This window comes from Falco biarmicus, chromosome 1, assembly GCF_023638135.1.
Source record: "Falco biarmicus isolate bFalBia1 chromosome 1, bFalBia1.pri, whole genome shotgun sequence".
Classification (NCBI taxonomy): Eukaryota; Metazoa; Chordata; class Aves; order Falconiformes; family Falconidae; genus Falco; species Falco biarmicus.
This window is the reverse complement of record NC_079288.1, coordinates 11,158,122-11,176,439: the sequence shown is the minus strand read 5'-3', so window position 1 is coordinate 11,176,439 and position 18,318 is coordinate 11,158,122. Positions and strand designations below refer to the sequence as shown.

Genomic DNA, 18,318 nt, shown 5'->3' with positions numbered 1-18,318 from the left:
TTTTTTTTTTCCATCCCTGAAAAATTTTCAGGTTTCCTTCTCTCCTGAAAAAGAACCTAACTTCTCTTTTGGAAGCAATATTTTTCTATCAATGTATTTCTCTGTATATGTTGAACCTGTTCCCACAGTGCCAGATGATATTTCTCTAAGGACCTGAAGGCTCTCTAAAAGGAAAATCATGACTCCCACATGGATATGAGACCTGCCCAGTTGGAGTGCTATAAAGCCTTCCCGGTCCTCATGCCTCTTTGCATGTAAAGGTAAAGCAGCCTGCCCTGCAGCAGCCTGGAGTATGGTCAAGCCTAGGATTTTCTAGTGAAGGACTTAAAGACATTCCCTCCCTGTGCCCACAAAAACCAGTCTTTCGTTATATTTCTAATCACTAGTTTTCAGCAGTTTAATTTTAGCTTTTATTTGCTGGAAGGGTAGAAGGTCCTTTTTAGCACGGGTTTGGGGAGTGGACATTGCTATGAGTTATTTGCTCTAATGGCTGTGCTGCTTAACACTTCTGCTCATCTTGGGTGCCTTAGAACATTTGCATCGTTTATAGCCGTGCTGTCAGCACCCAGGCAGGGACCTGACCTTGGGCTGTGGGCATCTCTTCTGCATCTCCCAGGAAATTCTCACCAGCTTTGGCAGTACCCTGTTAGAATATTTCACCTCCTTCCTCTGAAAATCAAGCCTTGTTGGTCAAAAGATTAGTAACCAGGGACAAGTAGTTGGGTAGTTAAGAAGATCCAGAGTGGATTTGGGATCTTGGGATACCTTGGGCATTGCTAGTGGCTGATCAGGTGAAGGGGACTGAATTCTTTCAATGGTACTTTGCTGTTCACTGAAAAATGTGTACGGGTCACTAGTGTCCCAAATCTTAAGTTTAGTATTTTTTCCCATTGCAAACCTTCCTAAAGGCTTTTGTTCTGCAGCATTTTAACTTTCTTCTTAAGATTTTTGGAGGACATGGGAGATCTCTAGCATTTCAGATGCTTTAAACCTGAACTATTGACCATGCAGATTGTAACCTTAAAATTTCCTTCATGTAGCAAATTTATTTTTTAGCATTCTATGAAGCTACTCAGCTGGCTCTTTTTTGGTCTGAATGGGACACAGACAAATGTAGATATGTGCTGCAGATTAGAAGCTGGTACAATGCAAACACACAACAGAGGAAATCCTGGCAGGGTCAGGTTCCCTCCTTAGATTGTATCTTTGCAGTAGGTTGCTCAGCATAGTAACTCAATCTTATTTAAGAGTTCCCTTCAAACCAAGGTGATGCTGTTTTCCAAAGCATCAAAAAGCTGAAACTAAATACATCTTTATTTCATTAAATATCCAGAACCTCGCTCATATATTTCAGGAAATGACATGGCCTGATTTACAAACATATCACCACGTGTGCAGTGTCCGTGAAAGCAATTTCATAAACATTTCTTTGCTGCTTCCAGCTCACTGCCTGGATTTTCAGCAGGGCTTGGTGAAAAGATGCTACCACAAAACTATCCTTTGTGTTGTTTTCCTCCAAGAAAGCCGAGCAGTCCTAGACATCTGTCTGCTGGATAATGGGTCTCTTAGAGAGCTTTGAGACCAGCAGCCCAGGAGATGTTTGCAGTGGAGCCTGGCTGGAGAATATCTGCCAGTGAGGAGGGAAGAGAAAAACAGCCTGGGCATGGGACTGGAGGGAGACTGTTTGCCAGCTAGATGTTGTCCTTTGGGACATGGAGAAATACAGCAAGCCACATGTTCTGCTGGGCAGGAGTGATGTGGAGGGGAGGAACAGAGGAGGTCAGTGAGCTGTACAAAATGAACCTGCTATCTTTAGCACCAGGGCTGTAGAATGGCTTTCTCTCTGCTGGATAAAGAGACTGCTATCCCCAAAATGATGCACGAAGCATCTTTAGAAGCTTAAACTCCTGTTAGGACTTGTCATAGCTCCCTGATTGGGACAGCAGCTATGATTCAGACAGTTTCTTGCCGAGAAGACCCTGTCTCTGTCTCCCTACATAAACAGGGAGCATTTAAAACAGATCTCAACAGAAAGTAGTCTGAACTCTTCTTTCCATTCACTGTGCTGGAAGCTGGCAGCTCTGGATAACAGTTGGTGTGACTTGGCCATCACCATCCTGAACCTGGGTGTTAACCTGGGTGGTGTGAACATGTCCTAGAATTGCTAAATCTGGACAATCTGCCTCATGACCCAAAGTCTTATAGTTGTGTGATGGAGTAAATGCTCCGGGAAGGATGGTGGTGTCTCACGCAGGTGGCCTTCTCAGGGGAAGCCCCCTGTCACGCACGGCTTCCTGAGGGGGAGTACAAGGAAGGTGGTGTGGGGGTGAGTTTACAGCTTCATGTAACAGCAGATCAGAAAACCAGTCTGTTATCTCATAACTGGGCAGTTCTGGTCATCAAAAAAAGATTCCTCTTGAATCTTATTAGGTTCATGAAGAGGCTGTGACCTGTTCAGGTCTTGATGCATTTCCAAACTTGACACCCCAGTGCTTAAGTTTTCCATCATTCTTCAGCAGCCAAAACTGTGGCCAAACATCCCTGTGGGTGCAAAAAGGGGAGAGCAGCACGAGAGGGGACCCCTTTTACAGTCTGGTTTGCAAGGTTTGCCATTTGGCACCGTCTCTGGATTTGCCCTTCCAGCTTTCTGGTTGCCCATGGGCATCATCAGAAGTCATGAGTCTCCCACACCTCAAGCTCAGTGCTGGGCACACTGAAGGTCTACAGCCCCAGATGCTGTGTTGTCAACTGGTGAACAAGTTTTGCCTTCCCCATGGCCTCACTGCAACTTGTCCTCCTGCGGCTTCTGCTGCACGATGGCCAGGATGCTTGCAGGTTTGCTGACCTGGAGATGGGCTGCCTTTTCATGTGGTGCTTCCAGCTGGAAGCTCAGAAAGCCTCTGCAACACACCTGACTGCCGTGATTTATGCTTTGCTAGAGATATGACCACCAGCAGCATGCTTGCTGGAGGGGAGGAGTGAGCAAGCTCTCCTGCCAGGGCTTTGTTATCACTCCTGGACACAGTTTGGAGGTCTGCATCATCACACCCTGGTGTGCAGAGCTTCTCCGCAGCCCAGGCTGATAACAAAGGGACTCTGAGACACTACAATATGTTTGATCATACACACTGGCTTTGTGCTTTGTGAATAACCCCATAGCTTCAGTATGCCTTGTCCTGCTGAGGCTGCTCCGATTTGGGAATTCTCCCCAGAGAACAAGCAGAGCACAGGTAGCGCTCACCTGATCACATGCAACCCAACGCCTGGGGCTTCTGCCTCTCCCTCTGCCCTCTCTTACCTTTCATGCCCCCGCCCCTCCTCCTGGTTCTTCCATCTCCTCTTAGAGCTGCTCTGCTTTGCATGCACAGCTGAACACCCACGAGCTAAAAGACAGGCGAAAAAGTGCTTAGCAGTCTGCGCCAGGCAGCTACCCGCTGCGGCGTGAGCACAGCTGCACCATTTCCCCGTTTCCAGCAGAACAAGGCCAGGCCAGGCTGATGGCAGTTGGAGCACTCCTTCAGGAATTGCGTTCCTAACCACATCTCTTTAAAGGCTTTCTGGCCAGCTCCAAGGTGTTGGGAAGGCAGGAGGACGCATGCAGCACCCCACCTCAAAAAGCAGAAGAACAGAATGTTTGGGCAAACTGCAGCTTAGAGCGATGGGATTGGGCGGTGAGCAGAAATTGTGTATTTGGCATGAAGGACATTGCTGTTCCCACATGGGTATGGACAAACCCAGTCCGGCAGACAGAGCTCAAAAGGAGCAAGTGATTAAATACAGACCTGGAAGGTTTGCTGCCTTGAATGTATCTCACACCGAATTATAGTTATTTGTTGCTTGGTTTGTAAGACTCTGCATTCGTCTCATGGTCTAGATCTTCTCCTTCCAGTCTCCAGGGGTGGCAGGTGGAGAGCTGTGTTCTCAGGCCATCCCCTGATGGCGAGAGGGGGTCAGTGCTGTGATTCTGGGGCTGGGCATTTTTGAAAAAAACACCAAGTGTTACAGAAGTGAGGATAAAAGACTAAGATGAGCTCTCACAAGTCTCAGTTTTGCTGTTTGCTTCCAGTCTTCAGTTCCTGGAGCCATGCCACTAGGTGAAAGCACTAACTTTCATGTTTTTATTGAATGTATTTCTATGGCAGTGGTGAGACAAACAGCACGTGCAGGGTAGGGCCAGCTGATGCCACCAACCACCCCGAAGCCTGGAGTAAGTTAAATGAACCAGTAACAGACATATCTGCTCATGGTCCCTGTTCCGGAGCTTGCGCAGCCCCTCTTACAGGCAAGGTCCGATCGCTTTGTGCTCCCCATATTGGTCCTCCTGACCCCGCGTGTCTCATCTTTGGTGCTTGTGCTCTGGGGGGGTCTGGGCAGCCACCCATCACACCCCTCACCTTGCTGTGGGACAGGGTGATGCTGAGGTGCATGTCCACCTCCTCCTGGTAGTCAGGCTCCAGGTGTTCAGAGCTGGGATTGCTCCGCAGCTACCCTCAGTGCTGCAGTCATTAATGGGGAAATTTACCCCCCACTAGAAACATAACCAAATGTAATCAAATAAATAATCTTCCCATTCTCCTTCCCAAGCATTCTCTCACCAAAAAAAGTCACCACTTTTTTTTAAAAAAAAAAAAAAAGTCAAATCAGCTGCTCTCTCCAAGCAAAGCTGGTGTTTATTGCCTGGCCAAGGATGACAAAACCCTTCCCTTTTTTTTTAATCAACATAAAAACACCCTTACCCTACCCACCAGCTCAACCTCCCATCCGTGACAGCCCCCTTCCCTCTCCCAAACAGGCAACAGATTTCAATTTAGCTTTGAGCGAGGGAAGCTCAATTGGGTTATTAAATTTCACACACTAATTGACACGCCTGCCATAAAATATAACTTGCACAAACACAATTTATACTAATGACACAGCGGGTGAAGCTTTCTGCTCCCAGTGCCCCTCTCCCCCAGCTCCCACGAGAACCCAGCTTAATTGCACCTCCAGTGCAGGGGCGGTTAGCAGGGTGGGAGGTTAAAGAGAAATAAATACTGGAACGTTGATGGGATGTTTCCTGTTCCGGCAGCGAGGGGTGTGCAGGCGATGGGGAGTGCGGACCATGGGGGGTGCAGGTTTCGGAGCGTGCTCCTCTTCCCAGCACTGCTGGGTGCACGCAGGCACAGCTCCCTGGGCACGCCGTGCTTTGCCTTAATAAATCCTTAATGGCAAGAGATTAACCTCAGCAGGGCTCCCTGGCACGAGTGAAACCACGATTATTTTACAGTTAGGTTTCTGCAGGCCTGTTTGGAAATCTTCATTTCCCTGTGACAGGCTGGCAGCTGCCCATCACCACATGGATGCTCAGCCTCCACCTTCCCTTTCTGCTGGGGCAAACCCTGCCACAACCACCCAGGAGCTTCCCTCCTTCCCATTCCATTGCAGAGCTTTGGACGCAAAGCTCACAGCATGGTTTTTCCTCCAGTTTCCCCTGTCACAGCTAAGTGGACACCAGTAGCTGGCGGAGCGAGGTGCAGTGCCCGGTGCTGGTGGGCAGTTGAACCATGAGGGCAGGGGTGGACGCTCCAGGAGCAGCAGCACTGGCTCCACTGCTTCCTCAAAACTGCTTTCCCCACAAAACTTAAACCATAACCATTTTTATTTTTTTATTTCTTCTGGAGAATGTTTTTAAATGATTGATGACAGAATCCTAGTGATGCTTGGCAGTTTAGCTGATTCTATTCCGTAGTTTCCCTACCAATTTAAAATAGACGCTCTTTAAAAAAAATAAATAAATAAAATTAAATGCGACTTTTTTTGCTTGTTCTCACTTTTTAAATTCCATTCTCCAAGTCCAGAGTCCTGCTGGACAACAAGGAATGGAGCTGGCATCCTTAGTAAGGGGATACTATTATAGTAAGGCTATATTCGCAGTAAGAGATGGGGCTGCACAGCTGATTTTTATATAGCTGTTGGAGCTGCATATCTGGGCTATAGTAGGCTATAGCATGACTTCTTTGCATAAGTCATACCATCCTTCTGAAGCAAAAATCAAGTGACTCACAGAGCCACAGTCTAATTTTAGCTGTGTCTGAATCACAATGTCAGAATTCAAAATTTGTTGCATGTCACAGTGACTAGGAAAAATTTGAGTCACTTCAGCATCTTTGTCTTGCATGTGTTTTCATGCAAAGAGCTTTCTGGATATATATGGAAATACCCATTTGGAGGGCCAGGGAAGGTATAGGTGTACATCCACACTCTTCATGCCTTCTTATTCCTGATCTTTGATGAAAAGAAGCCAGGAATTTATGCGGGAGAAGTAATCCAAAATATCCAGGCAGTGATGTAAACCTGAAACTTGTACTCCAGAGGAAAAATACTTGGGGTTCTTCATGCCATGGGGCAATACATGGCATCTGAGGGACACAAACCTGTTGGAGGACAAACATCTCACCATTCCTGTACTGCTGCATGCCCGTTCACAGCTGCCATGCTGGGGCTGGTCCTGCTGCAATGCAGCTGGGTCCTGGTCCTGCCGGGCACGGGCATGGCCCCGTTTTCTGGAGGGAGTGACTGAATCCAGCCAGAGACCTTCCTTTTGCCCACCCTGGGGGAAGGCAAGGCTCGGACCCTGCTGCCTTGGCCAGTCATTAATGCCGAGCATGGATTTCATTACACTGATTGCTCAGTTCTGTTATTAACAAGGCATAAATCTCCACGTTAGTCGCTCTCCACCTGCAGGTCACAACCCCTGGGAGAGGTCGGCAGTGGATGCCCAGCCCGGGTCATGGCCCTCAGCCCATTACCTGTCCTGTTAGCTGGGGCTGCCGAGGTGGGCTGGGGGCAGATACTGGCCACCCCTTTTACACCCATTTCCAGCCTGTCCTTACACATTACGCTGCTGGGGCTCTTTAGACTTCCCCAGTCATGACTGTGATCCTGGGGTCCCGACATCACGGTCCCAAGCAGGGTCTCAGGGATGGATACACAGAAATCAGGCCAGCCACCTTCACCAGACCCATGCCTTTCACCCGCAGGGCCCCCCGAAACCTCACTGCTCCTCCAGTGTTCCTGAAAAAATGGGAATTAATGCAAACACGGAGAGGCAACAGATACCTGCTACCAGCCTGTTTCTTCCTCTTGCCTTTCCTGCCACCTTCCTTCCTCCTTGTTGCTTTTCCCCCTTCTTTTGCTCTGAGTCCAGCGCTGGATCAAGTTATTTGATGTTACCCACAGATTTAATTATCAGAGGAGGCAGCAAACAGCTACTGAACTTCATGCATTGCTCGTGTTCCCCCTCCGGCCGTGTCCCTGCCAGGCTGAGGAGCCTCCAGCTGCCTGCACAGCCCATCCCACACTGTGCGGTCCCACCAGCTCACACCTCTGCCTGTTTCATATGATGGTGTATATATATACATATATATATATATATATATATATATATACATCTTGCTGACAGTATAGACCAGCCCAAGGAGGACCTTGTGCTGTAGCTCTTAAGAGGGGAAAAATCTTCAGGGCTAGAAAAGACCTTTTTCCTGCTGCATTGGCTCTGGATTTCTTTCAGCAGGTAGATCAGGTGTGCTGTGCCACTGCCATGCCAGTGGCTATTCCGGAGAGCAACCAGGAACACGTGCAAGAGCCATGTTGAGTTGTGGCAAGTTACCGGGTCACAGCTCTGAACGGCTCCGCTGCAGCGTGGGATCGGAGTCCCCCCGTTAGCACGGCTGCTCCAGGGCACTGCTGCTCGCACCGAGCACAAAAGCTCTACACCACGCCAGCTCCGCTTTGTCTTTGCAGGATTTTTTGTCACCCAGTGGGGGAGGAAGGGTAGTGGGACCAGGTGGCATCCATCCAAAAGCAGCAAGCATTTCATTTTTGTCTTTATGGGCATTTTGTCAAGCATAACTGCAGACGGTAACTCTACAAACAGTAATTAACCACAAGCTGTGGGCAATGTTAAAGTGCTTGCCCCCTAACCTGCTGGTACACAGGAAATCTGAGATGCTGCTAATAGGTTTTCAGCAGCTGAGTCCATTTCTGGCCCAAATCTATTTGATATGGCTCTCAGATAACGCTGTTGATTATTTTCCTGAGCACTCACCAAATGTTTCCTGTTGTGTGAGTTTGACTGCAAGCACAAACAAACAGAAAGGCGGCCGGGAAGCTGCTGAAATCAATACCCCGTCCCGTCGGCAGGCGCTGGTGTCAACTAGAAATGCATCTATGAAGCAGCATAATTAATTACCTAAAATGCAAGGCAAGCTGACAGTCCTAATTAAGATGGGGAGTGACAGGCTGGTGGTCCCTGGACTGCCCACTCCATTTTCTCAGGGCTTGTGAAATACGGGGGGATCGTCCCTCCTGCCTTCCAGGTGGCCAGATGGGAGGGCACGGGACTCCCACAGATCAATAGCTCATCCCAACTGCTGCAGAGGAAGGAGAGGCAGGACTGGGTGATAACAGCAACAACATCCTCTCTCCCCTGCTTCATCCACAGGGAATTTTCCTCCTTCCTCCCCAGGAGTGAAATTTTGAGTCATGGCTCAAAGCAAGAGGATCCAGCACCTTTTCCAAAGAGGACACCTTGTGAGTCACTCTTCTTCTGTAACTCCAGGTGCTCACACCACTCCTACAGAGGGGACATCTGATGTTGTCGCACGGTGCTTTTGGTCATACCTTGTAGCAGTGAGTACCACACGGAAACTGTTTCCTGGGAAAGTGTCTGACCAACAGTTCACTCTCCAAATTCAGACTCTTGATCTGGGTGTCTCCGTGCTGGGATGAGCTCTGGAGCCCAAGCAGGGTGTTATGCTGGTGGGGATCATTGGGATATGGAGCGTCTTGGCTGGATCCCTCTTGGCCCACAGGTCATTTTCTGGTGCCTAAATGGGTCTGAATTGATGCTCTGCCCTTGCCCAAGTCTCTTGGTGACTCTCACCCTTCCCACTCCACCAAGACCGCCACATACAGGGGCTCCCAGCTGGGTCCTTTGGGCACAGGATCAGTCCCAGGAGGGAGATGCTTGGTGTTTCTTGTTGACAGTCAAGTATGTTGTCTGCGCTGGTCCTGTTTCACGCCTTCCTTTTAGATTTCCTTTTTTTAAGGTTGCATTTCAACGGATTACCCTCCAGAGCCGACAGACAGACAGGTCTGTCAGTCTGTCTGCTTAGTGCTCCATCTTTTCTGCAAAAAAACCCTTGCTCTATAGCTTGTGAGCCAAGGATTAAATGCACAGAAAGAAACAATTCACTGTGACTTGGCCTGTAAAGTCTTTTGAAAGTTAAGTTATGGCTGTTAAATGTTAACACCATATAATGCCTGTCTTTATCGTATCTTTGCAATAAAGTGATGACATGGCTCTATTATGAGCTAGTCACATAGAAGCTCCCAAACCTACAGTATTGTAACGGCATTTAATCTCCTTTCCAAGTGCCTGAGAGTTTCGCACAGGCTTTGTCTGCAGCATTTCTCCGGGATCGCCCAGCGCTCACACTAAGGCGAAGACATTTTAAAGAGAAAAGATGAAACCGCCAAGCCCACCCCCAGCTGTGCGAGGCCTGGGAAATCTCACCCTTTCCCTCGGCCGCCACAATGCCTCGCCTGCCTCGCCTGCCTCGCGCTGCCACGCTACCTGTCCTTCTCCCATCCTCAAGGACAACTGCAAACTTGCTTATCAGCCTGTAAATCAGCTGTGGCAATAAAAGGCTGGCATCCAGAGCAATAGCTTTTGTACTAATGTACTACTTTGCAATTGCTGTGCATATCCAACATATTAATGACACAAATTCATTACAATAAATGAAGACACTGACTGGCCGGGGGCCAGAGTCGACTAAGGACAAAAAAAAAAGTTGCTTTTGCTCCTGCCAGTTGGCAAGTTTGCGGTGCAAAGTTGAATGTGTCGGATCCAGGCGCTTTTGGTGAGTGACGGGAAGACGTGACTGCTAAATATAGTAGAAATGGTGCCAGGGATCTGGGAGTGAAAGCAGAGGCTGCTTCCCATGTGATCGGTGACTGGACATGTTTTCCAGGTGAAATTAAGGCGGCAAATGACTTCATCAGCAGAGTGATGGATTGTGTAAACCGATTCAGTTTGTGGGTAAGGAAAACTGTTCACTAATGTGAAGGACTCGGTGCAACCTGGAGGGGGGGTCTGTGATTTTGTTGATCTATTGATTTATCTATTGCTCCCTTTCTTTGTCTCTACTTTTGGATCCATCTCCCTCCATTTACTGATCTAGCTGACCCTCTATCTCCACGTGCTGCTCTTTTTATTAGTGGTCCCTCGGTCTATGCATTGACAGTGGACACAAAAATTATTGAATACCTTAGACACTTTACTGTGAGAGATTTAAAAATCTTTAGTTTAGCAAAGGACGTGCAGCAGAATATGTATCAGATCAGAGACAAGACATTTAATACCAGAATACTGTTTCATTTAGTAACAAAAGCCAATGCCTTCTATTTAAAATTATACCTATTCAAATGAGAAATAAGGCATAAATTTTTAAGGATGAGGAAAATTAGCCATTGGAACAAAAGACCAAGTGAACTGATGGATTCTTTTGCTTGCAAACAAAATCTTCATAACTGGAAGTGAAATTATAATCAGCTACATATTATTAGGTTAAAAGTTGAAGTAACTCAGTATTTTATGACCCTTGTTCTATGAGGGTCATATCAGGTGATATAACCTTCTGGATGCTTGCTCTACAGTCAGCTGAATGTGGAGTGGTGAATCCAGCCTGTGAGTCCATCCATCCACACAGCATCAGCCCCAGTCAGGTCTTGGAAGTCAGGAAACTGTGTAGGAAATCCTCTGGCTTGGAAATGCACGGTTTGGGCTGGGGGCTGGGCAAACCAGACCCAGCTTCTGCTGCTCCCTCTATTCTCTCTGGAAGTGTGGGGCATGCAGGGTGCAGGATGGTGATGGGAGGTGCTCACCTGCCCGTGTTGCTCCAGCTAGAAAACTAATTCATGTTGATGAGAGAGGGGGAGAAGAAATTAAGACTTAATGAGGGACATAAGCTAGCATTTTCAGAAGGAACAATTCATGTGAGCAAAACTCCTGCCTCATCAGAAAATGTCACTACGTGCTCAGTGAGACAGCAGAAACATTTTGTTCTGCAACTCCTGTTTTGGCATAACATTGTACAGATGGATGGCAGAGGCAGGGAGACCACCGAGCCCATCCTGAGCCCGTCTCCCACTCCTGGACCAGCAGCAGCCTGAGGTGCAGCCAGGCCAGCTGCAGGGCTCTGGCTTTCACTGTGGATGCACCCAGGGTCCTCATGGCAAAGCTTCCTCTCCTCAGGCAACAACTGCCCTCCAGCAGGCTGTGACAGCAGTCAGGGGTGTTACACATTTCTGAGCAGCTTGAGCAGAGCAGGTTGATGCAAGCAAAAAGCAGAAGTCCCCTAACAGGGCACTAGGCAGGCTTGCCGTGCCACAAAGGGAGCTTATCCTATGCAGGCTTGCAAAATCTGGAACATTTCAAAGTTCTTCTGCATCTTTAACCATGTAATTTTTACTGTGACTGCAGATAGGAATCAAACTCCTTGGCTGTTTTTGTTAGGGAACACCTTTTTTTTCCCACCTCCTGCTCACAGATCCTTTTCTTTTGCCAAGGGAAACATAAACAAAACGTCCCACGCTAAGGGCAGATGTTGAGCTGTTTCCTGACAAAGCTCTGCCGGGACTCGGGTGCACCGCGCTCCCAAGCACCCATTCATTTAAATACTGCAAGGCGAGAGCAGTTGCAGAAGACAGAAAGTTTCTGTTCAGACCAGCAAGGCAATTGAAGGCCCTCCCTGCACAAAATGCCAGCACGTATTCATGCTTCAGAGGGTCTTCAGACTTTGCTACAAATTTAGTGGCAAACTCAGTTAGAATGAAGGTTGATTAAAGCTCCCAGATAATTACTCGTTTAGCTGCAGAGCGTGTGCTTGAGGAGAAGTGTTGCAAAGCTTTCTAAAGGCTGGAAAGCCCAATGCCTCAGCCAAGCTGCCAAGTGAACGGATGTGCCAAGTGGAGCACTGTAATGATATCAGTAACAGTAATTATACAGAGAGGGAAGCAAACACTTACCCCATACAACTGCAAATCTGCTACAGCCTTGAGCAACTGTATCTCTGTGCCTGTGCCTCTAATGGGAGCTTGGCTGTGGCTGATTTACAAGTGGACTCTTTCTTAGGCTCCTGTGTGTAAGTTTACCCTTCCCTCCTCCCTCGCTTCTTAGCTCTTCAGCGAACGGTTTGCTGGCAGCGCCGTGAATCGGGCTAGCTGTGCTGAAGGCTGAAGGCTGAAGGCAGTGGCGACCTGTCACTGCATGAGCTGAGCATCCATCCCCAGGTGTTTAGAGAATAAACGGGGCAGGTTGAGGGCCGGGATGCTGAGACAAACCTGTGTGCAATGGGGATGCTGTGCCTGCCTCCCTGGCTGCCCTTTGCTGAGGCTGGTGGCTGAGTCTGACCTGGGACCGAGCTCTCTGCAGGGCAATGCCAAAGGCAGGGTTAATTTAGCAAGGAAACAGCCTTCTCTGGAGCCGTAACTTTGGGATCCCTGAGCTAACTTGACAGAGATCTGGCAGGGATGCTGAAGTGTCAGAGAGCATTCGGACCTACCGGCTGGGCTCAGCCCAAGGGCCTCCTGGAGGAGCGTGGTCCACGCTGGTGTTTCAGCTACATCTGGAGGATCTCAGCAAGCTGCGGGCAGAGCGGGCAGAGCGGCACAGCTCCCACCAGCTCCAGAAGCTATTTTGGCTCCCTTTACAGTCAGTTATTTTAAGAATAGCTTCTAATGGGTGCAAAGCACCACTTGAGCTATTAAGGTGATGCACTCCTAAACAAGTGCTCCTCAATGTGTCCAGCAAAACAGAGCCCAATCTGCCTGCTGGCAGCCCCTCCTCCAAAAAAAGACCCCATGGAGCACCAGGCAGCCATCCCAAAGGAAGAACTGCCCTGGCAGCCTGGGATTAGATGGGTGGAGTAATTGTCCTAGGCACCATGTCATTATCTACAATTTCCAGGCCATCACAAACAGCATTTAGGGTAATTTCTCTCCTATTGGAGTGGAGCTGGGGGATGCAGGGGGCTAAGCCAAGCACGGGGCCACGCTGCAGACCTGAGAGGGGCTGACTCTATTAGCACACAAATTGCAGGCTTTCAGAAGCTGTCTTCTGAAAGGCCCCTAAATACACACAACTCTAAGTAGGAAGTTAAAAAAAATCATCTAATTGCCACCCAGACATGCCTGTATTACGTGAGTTCGTTCGTATGTAAGTTTGTAAACTTCTTAAGTCCTTCTCCTGAAAGGCAAACATGAGCCAGGTTTGACATCGTATGTTGAGCCAGGACCTGCTACTTCATTTTTCTCTTCCTTCTCCCCTACCTCTCCCTCCTTTTGAAAAGCTTAACTGATGAGGTCTTTAATGCCATGCCCAACGCACCAGGATATAAATGCCACTAAAATAAAAAGCAGACAAAGTTTCTGGTTATAGGAAAACTACCTAAATGTTATTATCCGCTAAGATAATTGGCTCCATTAGATAATTTGGCTCCATTCACGGCCCATTATTTTAAGAATAGCTCCTGATGTAGGGGGCAAAGTATCCTTTACCTGTGCTACTAAGGTGATGGATGCATTGTTAAAAATACCAGGGATGAAACAATGGAGGGAATATGCAGTGATTTAGGAGTGCAGGGACCAAGTCCCTGTGCTGAAATTTCGGATTTCCCCACCACCACCACCCCCAGAAAAACTGTGGGTAGCTTCAGAGCTGAAAAAGATATCTATTGCAGAGTGCATTAATTCTTTTCTGGAGAGTTTCAGCTCCCTTCCTTGACTCTAGAAAGCTGGGAGAGTTAGATAAATAAAATTAAACAAGGTATTTGCTGGTGAGCTACTCTGTGCAATGAGGGGGGGCTGCAGCCCAGGCTGCGGGGTGCTCACAGGGGAGAGGGAAGGTGAGTCCCCAGGTGAGCGGAGCTTCGGCTTTGGCTGATCGTTCAATTCAGCTACTTTTTGGGCACAAACCTGATCGTTCAATTCAGCTGCTTTTGGGGCACAAACCTACAACATGAGTGGAAGCCGATTTACTGGGGAAGAGGTAAAACCCAGCCTTTCTGGGCAGGGTAGCTGTTGCTATCAAGAGAGCCTTGGTGACTGAACTTTGCTAATGACTGGGTTTTCCTTCCCAGGGCTTACTGGAAGCCTCTCAATGAGGCTTCTGTTCTTCCATGGGACCCGGGTTTTGGCTTCCCGCAGAATAAAGGAAGCCTTCCCTGGTGTAATGAGTGTTTACCCGGGGGGTGCTGATACTGTCGGAGTCTGTCACTGCAGGATCAAAACCAGAACTGCACAGCCTCTGATAAAAAGGCCAGATGTGCCACTTTAATTAATGCAATTTGCTAAACACTGGAACAATTAAGTGCAATGCGATAGTGCAGTAATCTTTGGGGCCAGGAAGCGCCGTCCCCAAGGCATCCCCAGCTGTTCCAGCTTTCTTTTTTACTCTGCCATTTTCATAAATTCAGAAACGCAAAGGATTTGCAGGGGAGCCACAACATCAAATAAAGAAGGAAACTGAAGGCGTGCAGGTGAACGCAAAAAGAGGGTGAGGGGCCGTGCACCCGCCGGTGGTCTGGATGGGGATCTGATGTGAATGGTGACAGCGCAGATACACCCAGGGCCACACACACACGTCCAGCCCAACACAAACACAGCCCCCCGTGAACACCGAGGGGCACGAACAAACGTGTACAGGAGCTGAGACTATCAAATACCCCAGGCGAAGCAAACATGCACCCAGCGTGTTGCACAAACACCCCGTAACATGTTCCCACCACCTGGACCACCGTGCAGGCACCAACACTGGGTTGGGCATGCACCCTCGCCTCATCCCTCGCTGCTGATGCCCCCAGCACGGTAGCCCAGGCATCTTCTCTGATACTCATGCAAGAAACAGAAGAGCTCCAAAGTTTCTCTTTTAGACACATCTAAATCCTCTGGGACTTTCCTACTTAAGAACAGAAGGAAGTTAAAAAGAAACAATAATGAGGGGAGAAAATGAAGAAGTTTCTCTAAAAGCCTACAGGTTTCAGGGAAAGTGATGGGAAATTAGAGATCTGTGATAGATGAGCTAATTTCCCTAACTGACAACCCAGACAGCTCGATCCAAAAAAAAATGTTTGGATTTGATTAGTGCTCCCCGCCTCCCTACTGTACGTAAGCCCAGAGTTGTGCGTGTGTACACACACTTTCAATAGGGAAGTTATTGCTTTTATATTGTAACACACACAACTCCCTTTACCATCCACTAAGAAAACTGTCTAGGAAAACTCAATTAGAAAAAAATATTTTGAACAAACTTCTGACTTTTCCAAGTTTGTACTAGCCCAGTTTTCCACCTCTCCCTGAATGCACCATCCAGTTATCAAACAGGTTTACTCCTTGGGGGTAGGGGGGGAATTCTTCTATGTCAGAAACACATTACAGTGGGGAAAATGGGGAAAAAACAGTGAAAAAAGTTTCTCCCTATATGTCACATTAACTGCAAGGCCAGCACCTCTGGAGCAAGGCAGTTGCAGAGATGCCTTGTGTCTGGTACCACCCAGGACCTGGTTTATTCCTGGTTTATTTAGAGGAACAGTGTGAAAATGTGGTCAGTCCCCACAACACTGTGCCACAGCACCAGGACCTGAGGCTGAGCAGCACCCGTTTGTGTCCTGCCTCCGCTGCCCTGGGGGCAGGACGGTGGACAGCAGACTTAGATGATATTCCTAAGGCAATGGATTTTTTTTACACCCATACACTTCCCATAAAAAAGAAAAATCTGCTCAACTAAATTGTTTTGCAAATTCACGTTGAAGGAACTTCATGAGACTGTATGTGTCAAAGAGCCCTTTCCTTATTCCTGCACACATTTTCTGTGCTCTCAAGCAACATAGTGCTTTTCAGGTACGTTTTTTCAGTGTGACATGATGCGGTTTTTCAATGCAAAAAATAACCTGATTTCTAAACTTATTTCAGTCTAGTTAAACAAGACCCCATTCCATGCATGCAGATGTCTTTAATAAAATGTTACATTTTACATGCCCTGAACTAATTGTTTTTCCCAGGGGGAAAAGAAAAATCTATTTTTTATATTTTCCTATATTTTATATAGGACAAGTACACCGTTTCACTGACTCCAGCATAATACAAATACTGTCTCAGCCCATATCAGACATGTAGAAGAGAGGAGTCTCATCCATCCTTGCAAAAATGCAATCAGCCCAGAAGCAAGAAAGCTCTGAATTTGTGGCACTTACTTAGAAAAACACCCACACTTTTGTTTGTTTGTTTTCTTCATCTTTTTTTGCAGCATTTTTTAGCCGAGGACAATTAAAAAAGCATCACAGTGAAGATGAGAGGGAGCATTGCCCTCTTCCAGCCTGATCAGAAAGTTCTTGTTAACTTGACAATCTTTAAATATAAACAGCTGATCGGAATTGCTGAGAAATCTTAAAAAGAAGATGAAAAGGACAAAGAAAAAGTTCCTGAGAAACTCAGCAGAGGAATGTGAGCCCTGTCACCGCTGCTAGCACAGTACAAATGAGACGGATGAAGGGGCATAATTAGGTCTTGGGAAGCAGCATGGGCTGGCTGGGGAGCAAGAGACAGAACAGCACCGAGGGGGAACGTTTCATGCAAAAATCAAAATGTCTGTGGCTGACACTCACCTGCAGAGAAGGATCACTGCCATCCTGGGAAAGCAACATGCTGGGAGGAGGGTGGTGATGAGGTTGATAACCTGCCCCGCCATCGTGCCTTGCCGGTGAAGAAGACCATTCAACCACAGCAGAGGGAGATGGCAGCACTCGGGGATGATCGGTTTGGGGCACACCTGCGGTCACCCCTTGGAGGAGACAGGGTGCTGTGAAGATTGTGCATCACTCAGGTCCTGCTGGATGTCAAAGGCCTTGGGGTGCCCCCAGATCAGTGCTACGGAAAAACACATGAGTTCAGAGGGGCAGCGATGGCTGGTTGGTGGCACCTAGACCCCAGGTGTGGCAATGGCTCCCAGCCTGTCTGCAGTTTGTGTTGTGGGCTTCTCCCAGCCTATTTCCAGAAGTACCTATGATCACACTGATGTGATCCTTTGGAATAATTGTATCTGGGTGCATGTCCCTGTCCCATGCACAAAGGTGTGAGACTGGTATAAAAGGCTCTGCGTTAGGTGCAGATTCAGGGAGAGGTAAGGCTGTACCAGAGCCCTGTAACTGCTCAGAAATGGGCTCTTTTGGCATCAGACCAGTTCTGAGGACACCCTTAAATTCCAAATGGCATGCTGGAGGCTGGGATTTGTGATGAATGAACCAATAGATCAAGCTGGATGGTAGCTGTGACTTTACTATAGATGTGATACAGGTTTCCCCAGTCCAGAGGGGACCATCCAGCTTGACCATCACTTTCAGGGTTCAAAGGCTGTGTTGTCCTTGCCCACCTCCCAGGAAAGCCCACAGGACCCAGCTCTAGAAGCCATCTAGCCTGGTAGTTTGGAGTCCCTCCAGGAGAATGAGCTTTGGAAGGAAAAACAAAGGTGCAGGTAGGCATGTCCAGCCATGGGTGGATGTGCCATCAGATAGCCTATTGGAATGAATTTTTGGGAGGACCTGGATGGAGGACAGCTTTGCTTCCAGCTTCACATCAGGGCTGGTCTTCAAAGAGGACCAAAGTACCTGTGTACACACCAAAACAAGGGAGCCTTGATTCTACCAACTGGAAAAAGGAGCCTGTGGAGCCAGCAGCAGGGGTTAAGCAGAGGGGCCGGGATGCCATGCTGGATTTAGGTATCAAAATTCCTCTGAAGCACCTGAGTCCTGTTTTGCATAAGGCTTTGGGCATCTTTGACAATAGGAGGTAAGCTCCTAGGCGACTGACTTACCTTAAAAGGCCCTTCTGGACCAGAATTATTGTTTTGTTGACAGAAACGGGGTGTGTCTGTCTTGTGAAGGCAAGGGTCTGTGTGTGTGTGTGTGTGTCTGTGTGTGCATGCACGTGCACACTCGTGTGTCTGCCTTGCCACATAACTCAGAGCCAAATCCCCAAGCTGGCTTTGAAAGCCTAAATTTGCAAACCCTTTCCTATACCGCCGCACTAGTTTCAGGGAAATGCTACCTTTCAAGTAGGGATAGGAAATTAAAAGAAATTAATATGTTACTCAGCAAGATTAATTAATTAGCTAATGTGCATAGATCACTTAGGAATGGTAAAGCCCTAGATAACTTTTTATGTCTGAGGAAATATGGTCTAAAGTGGTTCAATTCCAGCCCAGTAAGACTAACATTCATT

The 18,318-nt window shown here is 47.9% G+C and overlaps 1 long non-coding RNA gene across 1 annotated transcript in view; it reads left to right on the top strand.

Moving 5' to 3' along the window:
- The window catches only part of LOC130143764 (uncharacterized), a 69,263-nt gene extending 59,557 nt beyond the window's left edge, over positions 1–9,706 (top strand). The window contains exon 2 of the long non-coding RNA XR_008819865.1: positions 8,507–9,706. This is a non-coding gene — a long non-coding RNA (uncharacterized LOC130143764). The remainder of the gene's footprint in view (positions 1–8,506) is intronic.
- The last annotated feature ends 8,612 nt before the right edge of the window (positions 9,707–18,318 follow it).